This window comes from Solanum stenotomum, chromosome 6, assembly GCF_019186545.1.
Source record: "Solanum stenotomum isolate F172 chromosome 6, ASM1918654v1, whole genome shotgun sequence".
NCBI lineage: Eukaryota > Viridiplantae > Streptophyta > Magnoliopsida > Solanales > Solanaceae > Solanum > Solanum stenotomum.
Genome location: NC_064287.1, coordinates 23,974,435 through 23,979,970, shown reverse-complemented (window position 1 = coordinate 23,979,970; position 5,536 = coordinate 23,974,435). Strand labels below are relative to the sequence as shown.

Sequence of the window (5,536 nt, the reverse complement as noted above, 5' to 3'; positions counted from 1 at the left end):
GTTTAAATACAGCTGCAGGTACAAGCAAACGAGTTAGTGAAAAACAAAAGAATTCAAACTTAAACCAGCTATTCGAAAAACCATTTACTCCAAGGCTAACACCAAAAAATATATTAACTATAGAACCACAAACTTCTACATATGCGGATAGCCTACACCATGACAAAAGAACATACAACCATATTACGCGAACCTATATAGAAAATATATACAAAATCCAAACATTTTTAAACCTTAACCCAAGATCTACTACAACCCAAGAACCCAACCAAGATTATTTAACCCAAAAATTACATGGTTATAATAAACTAATTGCACAACCAAAAACTAATGCCAACTTGATGAGGACATGTTACAACTATGGACTATTAAATACAGTATATACATATGACGGAGAGGAACTGAGTGGAATACCGAAACTACATAAACCATTTATTACATATAAGAGAGTTACTAAGGGAAATTTATTCTATGTAAAATTTTATACGGCAACAGCATAGATATTATACGAGGAAATAAAACCTCCGATATAGGTGGTAAAGATAGGACTAACAAAAGATATGATAATACCGGAAGATATCGGACAGCAACCAGAGATACAAAAATGTGAGATACCCAGTTTTTATGCCAATAAGAAAATAATTGGTATATCAACCATTATACAAGAGCTAGCAAATAATTACTTAAACGGAAACGTTATATGGAGCTACTATGCAAGAGATCAGTTAATGATTTATTCCAATTCAAGGGAGCTAAGGAAAGCAGATATGGATGAAGTCCAAAGATGAATTTTATCATTACTTAAGCCAGAAGAACGACCTACGACACGAGCATTAAAAGTATGATTTATTTCGGCAGAATTATTAACCAGATATTTCAAGCTAATTGGTCATAAATATCCGGACCATATATGTTCAAAGTGCAACGGAGAAGATAATATAAGTCCAGACGTCCTGCTGGAATAATCAACGAGGAAGAAAAAGGAGAAAGAGATATGAACGGAAAAAGTTATGTGTAAAATAATGTAAGTTATGTGTAAAATAATGTAAATGTAAAAGTCATAATAGTTGTCATAAAAGTAGGTATGGGTCTTTTGTACAAAATATGACAAGTGTATGTGGTAGATAGTGTACATTATTGATATGTGCAAATAAGTCGTAAAGAGGTTAGTGGTAGACAAAACAAGGACAATTCATGAATAGTAGTCAATAGTAATGGACATGTGTAAAAAATGTGTTAGGATAAGTATTTAGAATAGTAAATTTATATGTCTATATATAGACTTAGTAGTAAACTTTGTAAAGACGGACAAGGCCTAACTTAATAAACTTTCTTTCAAAAAACTCTCTCAACTAAAAATTTAGTATTTAGATAAATGGAGCAACAATCTGAAATCCAGTCAGATATTTCAGATAGCATGGCTAAGCAAGAAGCAAAGGTATATTGTTCCAAAAATATGTGGAACTAATTTCATATATTCCTGAATATCATATATATGATTGAATAAATTTATGTTAGTTATTATGTATTAGAATTATTTGAATCATGATTTCTAGTTTATTAGCACACTGGAAACAGGGAGAAAACTTCTATACTATGCCATCATAATGTTGAAACCGGTAGGCGAGGAAGCCGTTTAGGGGAGTAAACAAAGTTGAGGCGCTGATAAGAAGGAAGTATCCGCTAAAGTACGACGCTAGTAGTGACAGGAAAACATGATAAACAGATAATCTAGTTCATAATAATTTGATATGAATTTAATCGATTATGAATATGATAGGAAGGAATAATTGAAAAACCTCGCATAATAAAGAACATGACTACATACATGCATGATGAAATGATAAAAAACTATGAAACTTTAATCTTATATGTACTTAAAAATATAGAAATAATCGAATTAAGAAGAATAATATGGGAAAAATATTTAATGATTATGAAGATATATTAAATCAAGAATGGTATGAAATAGACCTACATGATTTAGACTTCGAAAGAATAGAATGGTATGATTTAGAAATAAATTCAGATTAAAATGAACTACAAATATTTACAATATTGGATAAAATCTATGGAAGATATAAAACTCTTAGAACAATTAATGAAGGAAAAATTATATATGTACCAAAGAACCGAAGATATGTTATATCTAGAATACATCATAAATAATATTAAAGAAATATTCAGATTAAAACAACTATCGGAAGAATATTACAATAAATATTATTACATTTTACCATGAATTTCACACTACCAGAAAATAACATTAAAGGGATATCAAGATTAAGACACTTAGCAAAAGAGTACTACAATAAAATCTTTAAAATAAAATACTCACCTACCACACTACCACCTACCTGAATCCCCCAACTACTAGGTCCGCACCGAAAAATGGTATATATGATGCTTTGATTCATTTATGGTATTATGCTCGTTTAATATTATAGTTTGTTTAGTTTTTTTTTTAGTTCATCTTTATTTGAATCAGTTTGTATTTTTTTTTTTTGTAGTTAATTCGCTAGGTGATTTGAAATTATGTAGTCAATCCTTGTCTATTTAATTTATCTCTGTTAGCTTAAGTATTGACTAACTCAAGAAGATCTTATTTTTGGCCCTATGTTTGTCCTACTATTCTTGAAGAGGAAGTATTGAATATTAACCTAATCTCATGTGATTAATGTATTTGATCTTTGCTCCTGACTTTGATCTACAATATTCCCCTTTTGAGTTTGTAGCCTTCCATTAAATTTCTCTACTTGTCATATATCCAGTTTAAGTCCTTAATTTACTGAATGAATAATTGAATACCAATTTACATCTTCTGTTGATTTAGCATGGGTCCTGCAAAGGACTAAACTTGCATAAGGTGTTCATCCTCTTCTTATTTTGTTTCTTAAATTATCCTCTTGCTTAGCTTAAATGGGATAAGTTATATATTTTTCATAATGCTCGTGTTATTATCTTGGAATAATTGGGTTGGAAGCTGTGATTTTAAGTTAGAATAATACATTGCAATACATCTTGATAGCGTGAACACGACCACAATTATATTCTTCCTTGTTTATGGTGTATAACACATTGTTTTCTTGTAATATATTAAGTGTGGCCTATAAATTTTGTATTGTGTCTTCTAATGGCTTTTCTGGGCATTCAAGAGGACCAAATAATTTCCATGTTACCTAGGAGAGGGCTGCCAGCCTTCATTCTTCTTTATATGTTTAATACGTGCCTTCACTGGTTACAATACTTGATACATGTAATATTAGAGTCTAAAGCCTTGCTGTAAATTATATGTAACAACATATTGGTAAAGAATGATTTGTACTCTACATAATATATATTTCATACACATGTGATATCATTTTGATTGTCTACAGTTGAGTTGAATGTCTAGATTGTTTTAGTTATGTCTATTGAACCTATTAGATGATTTAACATTACGCCCATATGAACTAATATTATTTCAAAGGGAGTTCATTCTACCTATTATTTATGATAATCTACAAGGGGTAAGAATGATTCTTATCGTGGTTAATTCTAACTAAAAATATGGTTGCCTCCTGAAGTTATCTCTAGTTAATCTTTATCCTTCTTTTCTTGCATGAACCCTCTCGGTTTAAGTCCATTGGACTCCCTTCGTTACTCTCCTTGCATCATGGGTTGGGAAGAAACCCAACATCTTCTCCATCGAGTCAACAACAATTTTATACGAGCTGGAAATTGAAAACAGGTGTAGTGAAAGTCCGAAAACGGGCAGTATACACCGGTATACATGGTGAATATCGATATACAGGTCCAAAAGTAAAATACAAGGGTTTGGAAGCAGGAGATATACGAAAAGATCTGATATACATGTCGATATACACTGATATATATCAGCTGTATACCAAAAACGGGTTTTGGTTAAACCCCAAAAAAGTATCAACGAATTTGGCCCAAGAAAGGCCCAAATTCAACTTCTCTCCGTTACTCTTAAATTATTTAATTATAATTATTTATTGTTTGTTGTTTATTAACTCTAACTTTAGAATTGTTAATTAACTTAATCGTATTCCCCAAAAGACAAACTATTTCTCTATGTTGTTTTATTTCTAACAAATTTCATTTTTATCAACTCTTGCATTATCTTTAGTCAAAACTTTTTTTTAGTATAAAATAGTTTTTTGTCATAAACCCAAAAATGACTCAAATAGAAACCAATTAATTTAGTTTCGTTAAAATTCTAATTACTAATTCAAATGTTTCAATTAAGGGCCCATTTACTTACAAAAATAAAAATTGCTATTTGTTTAACTATTTTCTCAAAGTTAATCTAATAATGTAAATTATTATTATAAAACACTTACATAGTCATTTTCTCAAGAAGGTTAGCCAAAACTTTTGTTCTTCAATTAATTTAAAATAATTTTCATGCTTTAATGTAATTGGTTTAAGTTATTTTAAAATGAATTAAATAAATTCTAATTAATCTAGTTTTATTAATATTCTAATCACTTATATTTCAAGTAAAATATTTCATTTTGGATCCCTTTTCTCTAAAAAATAAAATAAAATAAAATGTGTCATTTATTTAACTTTTTTTCCAGTTAACCAAATATTGTAAGTTATTCTTCTTATGTTAAATCACCTTTTCTAAAAAATTAGTCAAAAAATATATTTTAGTCAAGTCGCAGGTCGACCGCATGTTAGCGGATATTTCGAATGCTTAAACCCTTCTCCAAGTGTAAATTGAACCCCGAACCCTCCTTGGTATTTTCAAATGATTTTTTCTATTTAAATCTTTGAAAATTATAAGTTTTCTTAATTTCTTTAAAAAATTAAGTGGCGACTCTTTTCTAAGTATTTTTCTCAAACTGTTTTATACTTAGAACATTTCAAAAAGTGATTTTTCTAAAGGTTAGTAAAATTACGGCATAACAAGGCTTATACTGACCTAACCTACCTTATGAATGCTTGAAAGTATAAAGTGATAGAATCACTTAAACATGGATTGATTGTCAAGGACATCCTTTCATGAGACATGAATGTTAAGAAAGGCTTAATAGTGAAATATTGGGGTGTATGTGATAAGTCCTGAGTTTGAGAGGGTTTTGAAACTTGAAGAAGAAGAGGGTTTCATCTCCAAGGATTTGGACTTGGGTCTCTTGGATTCTTCATTCTTGGCCTGTAACAGGACTTAAATTTTCATACCCATTTTGAATGCAAGCTCATTTAGGTACAAATTTTTATATCTTGATGTGTGGCTAAAACCCCCAATTCTTAGGGTGTGATTTAGCGAATATGGGTTAAGAGTATTGTTGGGTCTTGCTTGCTCATAGGTTAGATGTATTTTAATTGTGATTTCACATAGTGGTTGTGGTTTAATCTAATTGGGTTGTAGTTGCAAATACAAAACCAGCCATGTGTTTTCGTCTCGAGAGAGAGGTCGCGAAACCAAGACCGCTAGACTGATGGCCTAAGGAGTGGGTCGACATGAGGTTCAGCCCGAGAGGGTGAACCCTAGTTCCATATCCTAACACTCAAGTCCAGAGAGTGA

General features: G+C 30.6%; 1 protein-coding gene across 1 annotated transcript in view; it reads right to left on the bottom strand.

Annotated features, from left to right (window-relative positions):
* Positions 1-5,187, bottom strand: part of LOC125867126 (probable protein S-acyltransferase 19) — a 1,047,372-nt gene extending 1,042,185 nt beyond the window's left edge. The window contains exon 1 of the mRNA XM_049547553.1: positions 5,177-5,187. The gene's annotated coding sequence lies outside the window, so the exon portion shown is untranslated. The remainder of the gene's footprint in view (positions 1-5,176) is intronic.
* Positions 5,188-5,536: the final 349 nt, after the last annotated feature.